Source organism: Gadus macrocephalus, chromosome 1 (genome assembly GCF_031168955.1).
Source record: "Gadus macrocephalus chromosome 1, ASM3116895v1".
NCBI classification, from domain to species: domain Eukaryota; kingdom Metazoa; phylum Chordata; class Actinopteri; order Gadiformes; family Gadidae; genus Gadus; species Gadus macrocephalus.
In genome coordinates, this window is record NC_082382.1 from 12227747 (window position 1) to 12237746 (window position 10000).

At 46.7% G+C, this 10000-nt stretch overlaps 1 protein-coding gene across 1 annotated transcript in view; it reads left to right on the plus strand.

Annotated features, from left to right (window-relative positions):
* Window positions 1-2467: 2467 nt before the first annotated feature.
* Window positions 2468-10000, plus strand: part of zmp:0000000926 (genetic suppressor element 1) — a 21402-nt gene continuing 13869 nt past the window's right edge. Inside the window, exon 1 of the mRNA XM_060037918.1 lies at window positions 2468-3258. The gene's annotated coding sequence lies outside the window, so the exon portion shown is untranslated. The remainder of the gene's footprint in view (window positions 3259-10000) is intronic.

A 10000-nucleotide genomic window follows, 5' to 3' on the forward strand; every position in this document is an offset into this window, starting at 1 on the left:
GTGTGTGTGTGTGTGTGTGTGTGTGTGTGTGTGTGTGTGTGTGTGTGTGTGTGTGTGCATGTGTGTGTTTGTGTGTGTGTGTGTGTGTGTGTGTGTGTGTGTGTGTGTGTGTGTGTGTGTGTGTGTGTGTGTGTCTGTGAGTGTACGTGTACGTTATCCTGTGGATGCTACGAGTTCTGCTAGCACAGCCCAAAAATAGCAGAAGAGAGGAGGTGTGAAGTGGGAAAAAAAAAAAGGAAAAAAAGCAGAGGACACACTCGTAGAGGAGTATCCGATACGGGTTGAGTCACTTTCGCACAACCACACTCATGCACAAGACAAAGCAGAACACAAAAGGCTAATGTGTGTAGTGCACACTTCACACACACGCAAAAACCGAGTGCACCAGCAGCTAATAAACCCCACACTCAAACCCCCATATATATATATATATATATATATAATATATACATATATATATATATATATATATATATAAATACATTTGAATGCGGCCAGACATGAATCATAAGTTGTCATTGCCACTTCATAACTCTTTAATCATAATACAAACTGTGAATCCCGGCCATGAATCGCCGTCTAAAATTACGCACCGAGACCAAGGGATTCATTCACATGAATCCTCTCTCTCTCTCTCTCTCTCTCTCTCTCTCTCTCTCTCTCTCTCTCTCTCTCTCTCTCTCTCTCTCTCTGAACTCCGGGCGTAACAATGGCCGGTGTTGATGCTTGCCTTTGCATGTGGTGCATTGTGGGCCGCGGGTGGAGCGCGGCGGGGCGCGGAGTCAGGCGCTCTGCGGCCCTATTTACAACCCTGCCGACGGGACGCGGTTGGAAATGGAGAAGTGAGACGTACGGAGAAAAAGAAGGAGAGAAGAGGAAATGACACTGCAATCCTTTACGGCTTTGCCGTGATCACAAGGGCAAATGAACGCACACACACACACACAAACCCACACACACGCACACAAGCACACACCCAAACCATGTGCTCTCACTTACTCTATTGAATCATCCCCCCCCCCTCCCCTTTTTACACTAAGGTGGGGGTAGGGTGTGAATGTATATTTGTTCTGGAAAGGTTAAGAGAAGAAATAGTGCATGCTACATATTCAAACCCATGATATTTCAATTCATATCTGACTCTTTCATGAATTTGTTCTGATAGCCTTATGATCAGAAGCTATAGCATATGATTCTCTAGGCTTGCCCCATTTTCAAACAAAACCACTGCTCTATCAGTTAAAATTAAATATGTAAGTCTTTGAGTTGATGAGTTTGTTATGTGGAAATAGAGTGTTTGTGCTGTAAAGTGGTACCACTTGGTTCACGGTTCAAGTGCAAGTCGATAATTAAATTCCTGACAATTTGAATACGATCTCACCTCATGTGCCACCGCTTGCTCTTCTTGTGATAATGCGATAGAAAGGCAATGGTAAATGTTTAATGTGGGACAAACTGCCTTATGTAACCATGTTTAAGTCAAATGGTGTGGCACAACTCTTAATTAATAATGCATCCTGCAGTTTAAAGTATTTGTTAATTAAATCAAGAAATCAAAAAATGTAATAAGAAAATCGAATGCAAAAAATACATTGCGTCTCTTCCAGAGTTTCCTGCACATCGCACCAAAGTGTAAGTGTGCTGTTTCAAAAATTCTACGAACAACTTCCTTTAAACTAATATGCAAGGATAGATTTTTACAACTGCCTTCAAGGCCCTGGATAGTCCCTTTTGGTTTGGCCTGACTCACGGGTCAAGAAGACCAATCCAAAACCAACGCAACTCGTCTTTTGGTGGTATCTTGATGTTCATGGAGGCTGCGATGAACATAGGGCTCCTTCCCTTCAGGTCCACCTGCGGCGCTTCCCTCTAACGAGCGGGGAGCGTGACGGGTCCCGGCGGGGCGGAGGTGGGTTGGCGTGTGGGAACTGGGCCAGCCACTACAGTGAAAACAGGCTCTGACTTAGTGCTCCGCTGCACCGGGCCCTCCCCCCATCGCTCCAAACAGAGACGTGTGATCGGCCCTCGGAGGGCTTCTTCTGCTCCAGCAGCGGGAGGCACATGACGCCGGCAGGGAGGACGATTATGAACAAGTGATTGAGCTAAAAGGGTCCTTTCAATTATTTATTTGGCTCATATTGTAGAGCTGTTTTTAATGTACAGTGTCAACAAGTGCAGTACAGCGTTTTGTATAAAGCGTTGCATGATTCCCACTGCACTGGAATAAAAAGTCAACAAACTCCATTTGTATTTAAGTGGGTGAATGTAACATTTAAACCTCACTGAAACACTTGGGCTGCCTCAGCTGACTTTGCCCGTATCTCCAGCAGTACACCATTAACAAGCACTTCCCAGGCTGGGATTGGCCCAGGGACTAATGCTGTTGTCCAATGGCAGAGCACCATGGGCAGATCCATTCCCCAGCTCCGGGGAGGTTAATGAGCGAAGCTGCTGGGCTATCAGCCAAACACGAGCCGCCCGGCAGCAACGCTAAGGCTTCCTACAATGAGCCTGGCTCTGTTACCACTGAGCTCTGTCTAATTATACACTCTCACAGAGAGAGGGAGGTAGAGAGAGGGGGAGAGAGAGAGAGGAGAGGAGAGAGAGAGGGAGTCAGCACATTAGACAGGAGTAAGAATCGGCTGGGAAGGGATAGAGAGTCTGTTAGAGGAGTTGCTTAGAAGGGATGATCTGGAGTTGTGAGGCAGGACAAGAAGCAGGGTGTCAGAGACAGGGAAGCCAAGAGGGAGGATTCTTTATCGTACAGAGAGAGCTGGCTGGTGACTGTAGAGTGTAGTCAAAGAGAAAGAGAGGGAAAAAGAGAGCAAGAGAGATAGAGAGTGAGTGAGAGAGAGAGGGAGGGAGAGAGTGTGAGTAAGAGAGAGAGAGAGCGAGAGAGAGAGAGAGGAGAGAGAGAGAGAGAGAGAGAGAGAGAGAGAGAGAGAGAGGGAGAGAGAGAGAGCAAACAGGCGGGCAGGGTGTGAGGAGAGGAGGCAGAGAGAGAGAGAGAGTAACACAGGAGGGACGAACAAGTGATAGTGAGCAATAGATACATAGAGAGAGCGCGTGAGCGAGAGAGGGAGAGGGTGAGAGAGAGACAGCAGAGGGGAGGACGAGGAAGAAGAGGAAGAAGTGAGACAGTGGTGGTAAAGACGTTCAGCATTCCCTAAACTGGATATTCTTACTCGCCTGCCGCGGCTGCTGCCGGAGCCAATGAGCACACCCTCTGCTGCTCACTACGCACCGCCACACACTGAGGTATGTCACTCCACGGCTTCCTCCATTTGTCTGTGTCTGTGACTGTGTGTGTGTGTGGATGTGTGGGTGTGTGCGTGTGTTTGCGAGTCAGTAGGTATGTGTGTGTGTGTGTGTGTGTGTGTGTGTGTGTGAGTGTGTGCGTGTATGTTTGTGTGTGTGTTTATGTATTCATGCAAGCACAAGCACAATAGTGTGTGTGTGTGTGTGTGTGTGTGTGTGTGTGTGTGTGTGTGTGTGTGTGTGTGTGTGTGTGTGTGTGCGTGTGTGTGCGTGTGTGTGTGTGTGTGTGTGTGTGTGTGTGTGTGTGTGTGTGTGCAAGCACAAGCACAATAATGTGGGTGTGTGTATGTGTTTGTGGTTGTGTGTGGGTGTGTGCGTGTATTTGTGATATGTGTTAGGTGAAATGTGTACAAATTAGAGAGTTAACAACATGCAAAGAGTCTCTGAACACTGCTCAACTGGTTCTGGAAGTTGCTGTGGCCATAAATGTCTCATTGTATTGATTATGTATGACAATCATTTGTGTAAGCATGTGTCTGCATCTGTTCGTGTGCATAAAGATGTGTGTGTGTGTGTGTGTGTGTGTGTGTGCTTTTGCTTGTGGATGCAAGTGTGTGTGTGTGTGTGTGTGTGTGTGTGTGTGTGTGTGTGTGTGTGTGTGTGTGTGTGTGTGTGTGTGTGTGTGTGTGTGTGTGTGTGTGTCTGAGTGTGTGTGTGTGTGTGTGTGTGTGTGTGTGTGTGTGTGTGTGTGTGTGTGTGTGTGTGTGTGTGTGTGTGTGTGTGTGTGTGTGTGTGTGTGTATGTCTGTAAGAGTGTTTGTGTCAGCTTTTGCTTGTGGATGCATGTTGTGTGTTTGTTCGTGTGAGTGCGAGGAACAGACAGGTGTAGTAGTTTGTCACATGCGTCCGTTGGAAGATCCGGACCCTCCGAATTAGAGCAGAGCAGTGGGCCGAAATAGAGCTTGTCCAGAGATAGACAGGGGGGGGGGGGTTGCGGGTGTGGGGGTTACTTTTCCTTGGGTGAAAATACCAGGAAAGGGAGAGACCTAGACTAGAAAGGAAGATAGAGAGAAAGGGAGGAAAAAAGAAAGAGAGAGAGAAAGAGGGGGGGGGGGGGTGTAGAGATGGAAGGGGGGAGGGAGAGAGAAGGAGAAAGAGAAAGAAAGAAAGAAAGAAAGAAAGAAAGAAAGAAAGAAAGAAAGAAAGAAAGAAAGAAAGAAAGAAAGAAAGAAAGAAAGAAAGAAAGAAAGAAAGAAAGAAAGAAAGAAAGAATGAAAGAATGAAAGAGAAAGGAGGCAAGAGGAGGAGGAGAGAGAGGAAGGAGGAGAGAGAGTGAAAGGAGGAGAGAGCGAGAGAGAAAGCGAGAGAGACTGGTGGGTGGCGCTGACTCTGGAATGACTATAATGACAGCAGTCGGGTACTCAGTGGGAGGATGTAGCAGGTGAATGCCTTTTTTTTCTTCTGCTGCTGTGTTCAGCGTTCAGCGTGTGTGTGTGTGTGTGTGTGTGTGTGTGTGTGTGTGTGTGTGTGTGTCTGTGTGTGTGTGTGTGTGTGTGTGTGTGTGTGTGTGTGTGTGTGGGTGGGTGCGCACATCACACACACATCACACATGAAAACACAAGGCAGACCACTCGTTATACAAGTCAAATAGGGCACAATTTGTAATTTGCATGTCAATGCTTTCCACAGCATTCTGATGTGTGTGTGTGGCCCTAGATGCCCCTGTGTCTGAAAGAGACACAATTTGTAGAAGATTCTTCTGCTAGGGAGCTTCAACACAAGCCGCTCCGTTCTCTACAAGCCTGGCTTTTTAATAGGTTTCTTTGCATACTTGATTATGATTGCTGTGCAGTGACTCAAACACCCCATAGCAGAGGGAGATCACAGCTCCTCGCACAGGTTCAAGTGGTTCTCATGTTAAAAAAAGATCTTGACAGGTTTGGGGCACAAACCAAAATATTCTCCTTACTTTTCCCTCGACAAGAAGGATGAGAAATTACTAAAATTTTGTTTTGACAACATCATAGTATTGTCGGATAGTGTATATTTTATTGAGCGTGGGAATTAGTCTCCCAAACTAGTACATGAATTGGAATAGTTTTGCCATTTCAGTGTTTGAATGTTTATTTTGTTGTTGTTTAATTGTGGTGGCCATTTTGTAGTATGGATTTGCCCTTGTTAGTAGCATGACGAGGCAAAGTTGAGCACCGGGGGTTGGGGAGGGGGGGGTACGTTAGCTTAGAGCAGTGTGTCGGTGAGGTGTGTGTGTGTGTGTGTGTGTGTGTGTGTGTGTGTGTGTGTGTGTGTGTGTGTGTGTGTGTGTGTGTGTGTGTGTGTGTGTGTGTGTGTGTGTGTGTGTGTGTGTGTGTGTGTGTGTGTGTGTGTGCCGGTTCTGGGCTAATGCTGTAGTCAGCTGTCGTCAAACCCCCACGCGTGTATGGTTGCAGGTCTACAAGCAGAAAGCCTCTGCTTAATTCATCACCATCTCTAAGGGGGAACCAGGAACATTACAAATGTACCTGTTATTATATATATATTTATATACTGTATATATATATATATATATACAGTATATATATATATATATATATACATATATATATATATATATATATATATATATATATATATATATATACAGTATACAGGTACATTTGTAATGTCCCTGGTAATGTCCCCTATATGTATATATATATATATATATATATATATATATATATATATATATATATATATATATATATATATATATATATATGTATATATATATGTATATATATATATATATATATATATATATATATGTATATATATATATATATATATATATGTATATACATATCACAATCCTACAGAACAGAATGAATGAATGAATAAACTATGTTCAGCCAGACCCCCGCTCTCTCACTGACTCTCTCTCTCTCTCTCTCTCTTTCTCACTCACCCGCTCACTCTCGCTCTCTTGCTGTCAATCTCAGAGTCTCTCTTTCTTTTTTTCCTCTTTTATAAAGGTACAGTCCCACACTCTGTCAAGCAGTACAGGCCTCTTGTGGGAGACGGTTGAGTGGCCGCTGGCCCTTTAAGAGGTCTATTTTTACAGGAACACACTCATGCATGGAGTCAGGCACACACAGGAGGCAGGAGGGCTGTGAGAATCTCTCTCTCTCTCTCTCTCTCTCTCTCTCTCTCTCTCTCTCTCTCTCTCTCTCTCTCTCTCTCTCTCTCTCTCTCTCTCTTTCTCCCTCTATCTCACACTCACAGAGCTACCTCATGTCTTTAACTCCACATGATGCAGCCTATAGAACACAGGGAGCTCATTTCCTGTTTGTGGGCTTTAGAAAGTGTAGTGGGTGAGACAGAGTGAGTAACTTTGTGAGTAGTGGCGGAATGACATTGACTGATATTTGCCGGATCAGTGTGTTGTATCGACATGAATTTGAATGCATGTGTGTGTGTGTGTGTGTGTGTGTGTGTGTGTGTGTGTGTGTCTGTGTATAAGCTGGCGGCATTAGGGGGGTTTGCTGCGGATGAGGGGGTGGCAATTGCTCTTCCTCAACTCACACAGATTAAATATATGTCTACATCACGGAGCGGTTCATCTTTTTTATCTAGGAGTCAGTCGGGGTTGAAATGCTGCTCGCTGTCGGGTCAAGAACAACACGAGAGAAATATGAATTTTTATTTGCACTTCAGGAACCTCAGTCGATGGACTGTTGAACCAAAGCACGCAGGGCACTTGTTCGCTACTCCAACGCCCCGATCTGTCGGCATTGTTTGCAACCGGCAAACCGGCAACCGGTCACCAGCCACACTCTGACAGATCTGTGTGTGTGTGTGTGTGTGTGTGTGTGTGTGTGTGTGTGTGTGTGTGTGTGTGTGTGTGTGTGTGTGTGCGTGTGTGTGTTTATGCATGATGTGTCTGATGCTGTGCATGAACGTAACTGTTTCAGTGTGCCCACAGCACACAGAACCTGAGCGCTAATGAGCAGGCTCGTTCGCCGCACACACGCTCTCACAAACGACGGGCCTCCGTGTACGGACGCACCGTACCATCAAAGCTGTTCACATGTGCGCCCGTTGAAGAGCATCCCCCCTCCCTCTGCGGAAACCCATCCTTCAGAAGCTCGACTGACACCCACCTAGAAACCCCTTGATTGGCAGCGTGGTGTGACTTTGTCCACGCTGTCCATACATGTACGGACAAAATCGCCTTGTGTTGTCTGTTCAGGGGAACTTGAATACATTAAGGGGGCAAAATGTGGAACATGGTATAAGGGTGCATGCATGTGGATGTCAAATGCGCCTTATGCAATGTGAATGTTACATAATGCATGGCCTGTCATCATCACAGTCCTCTTTCACACCCTGCTGTTCCTCTCCTCCAACAGCTTCACACACAGGCCTGCGTTCACATGCGCGCGGACAGGCAGAGACGTTTGCAAGCCCTCGCACACGCACAAACACACACAACTACACACACTGACGGTCACACACAAACATACAGTACATTCTATATACTGTACTGTAGACATACTGTGTATGGATACATACAGCCCTGGAGTCATGTGCAAATGCAAAAAGCATGTGCTCACTGATAGCCGCCCTAATGGAGCGCAACACACACACACACACACACACACACACACACACACACACACACACACACACACACACACACACACACACACACACACACACACACCCCTCCCTTTGTGTTGACAGCTTTACATCGCAGTGCTCTCCCCCTGCTCCTCGACACCTTTCAAGAGGAGTGAGACTGAAAGGAGGGAGGGAGAGAAAGAGGGCGAGGACGTGATCACACACATTATACATCTAGAATCTGTAATTAACATTCAATAGTCGACGCTCCGCACTCATCTGGTGCTCATCTGCGTCAGATACATAACATTCCTTAATCAGCCACAGTTACGTAACACTAACACCTAAGGGACACTGGCCTAAGGAGAAGTGCTGTCCGTCGGCTGCAGTGGCTTCAACGTTCTAACGAGCGACGTGAATCCACGTCTGGGCTGGCTCACAAGCGGAGCTGCGTGGGACTGTACAGTCGATCGTGCAGCACGCACCCTTTCAGGATTGTCCTTTGAATGGTTTTGCATTGGATTCCGTGCTTTCCAAGGCACTACGGACGGCCGTGTGTTTGGATAGCGCATATAGAGGTGTCTCTGGCACTGCCTCACCCTCACCCCCCCCGAGGGTCCTAACCTATGCGCTCGGGAGCGTCTAGCGTCCACCAGTGCACAAACACATGCAGTCGACATCCGGAACCGTCAGTTCACAAAGTGTGTTTGTGTGTGTGTGTGTGTGTGTGTGTGTGTGTGTGTGTGTGTGTCTGTTTGTTTGTGTGTGTGTGTGTGTGTGTGTGTGTGTGTGTGTGTGTGTGTGTGTGTGTGTGTGTGTGTGTCTGTTTGTTTGTGTGTGTGTGTGTCCTCTTTCACTCTCTGTACTGATGCCTAGTGCCTTAGCCCGGACTTTGACCCCCCCGCCCCCCCCTTCCAATATATGGATGTAGCCTCCTTCACCTCCTCCTCCTCCTCCTCCTCCTCCTCACCACCACCTCATCTACCGTGTCCGCGACGGGGGTTCAGCCACCTCTCAACTCCAGCTTCCCACCACTTACGCCCACGCTGCAGCACTCAATCACGGCCGTACTCTCGCCGGCGGCTGGCAGGCCAGCGAGCCGATCACTCAGGGAGACGCCGGTGCCCGGATAACATGGCGAAGCCGCTGTTGTTGTCAGTGTACTGACGGAGAGAGGATCACATGGGAAGCGTCCTGCGGAGCCAGGGCCACTCTCAAACGGAGCACGGCTGCATGTGTAACCTTCCTGTGCTGAGCCTGTACGGTGACGTGTTATTGGCGGTGAAGATGTATTTGCTGATTTCGTGTTTTTTTGCGTTTTCCTTTTGATGCTTTTTTAATCAAAGTGCACTTTGGTTTGATCCCTGTGAGAACAGAAGCCGCCGGTCCTTCTCCTTTTAGCTTTGATTAAACTTGCATCAGAGAGGTCCAAGGTCAGAGGTGAAGTGGAATTTGGGGCTCTCCCTTTTTTTCCCCTCACAGTAAAAAAACAAACTCCATAATACCCACACAAATGTAGTTTGGCAATGGGAAATAATATTTCCAGCGTGGTATTCAGCGGTGCCTTTTATGCGTGGAGCCCGATGATAAGAATTGTGCGAATGAGGTGAGGTCATCTATTGGATCGGGCCGGGCGGGGATGTGAGAGACCTCAGACTGTGTTGCCTTGAAGTGCAGCACAAAAAAGATTCTCTTGACAGTACCTACAAAGACAGTCTAGACACCTTCACTGAAATGAATGAGACTGTAACACAGAGTCTATGACCCCGGAAAGCATTTATCGCTCTCTCTCTGTACACGTGTTTGAATTGGCATTCTGCAAGCAGGCAGACTCCGAAATAAATGAGGAAAGTAAAATTTGTAAACAATACATAATAAGAAAAAACGTAATTGAAAAGTAAACAGCAAGAGACGGGCCTGAATGGAACTATGTGATGTCTTTCTTTGTTGGATCAATGGTCTTTATCTGTTTGTCCTGCAGTGTTGCTGTTTATTCATTCACAGTGTTGTCCTCTCTCAGTGCGTTGTGTCGGCCCCATCTATATCTCGTTAGTCGTCAGCTCGTGATCTGGTTGCGTAGGATTGCTACTCACACCAAGGCTCTGGGTTTGACTAATTGGGTCTGACAGCCACTGATCACAAAC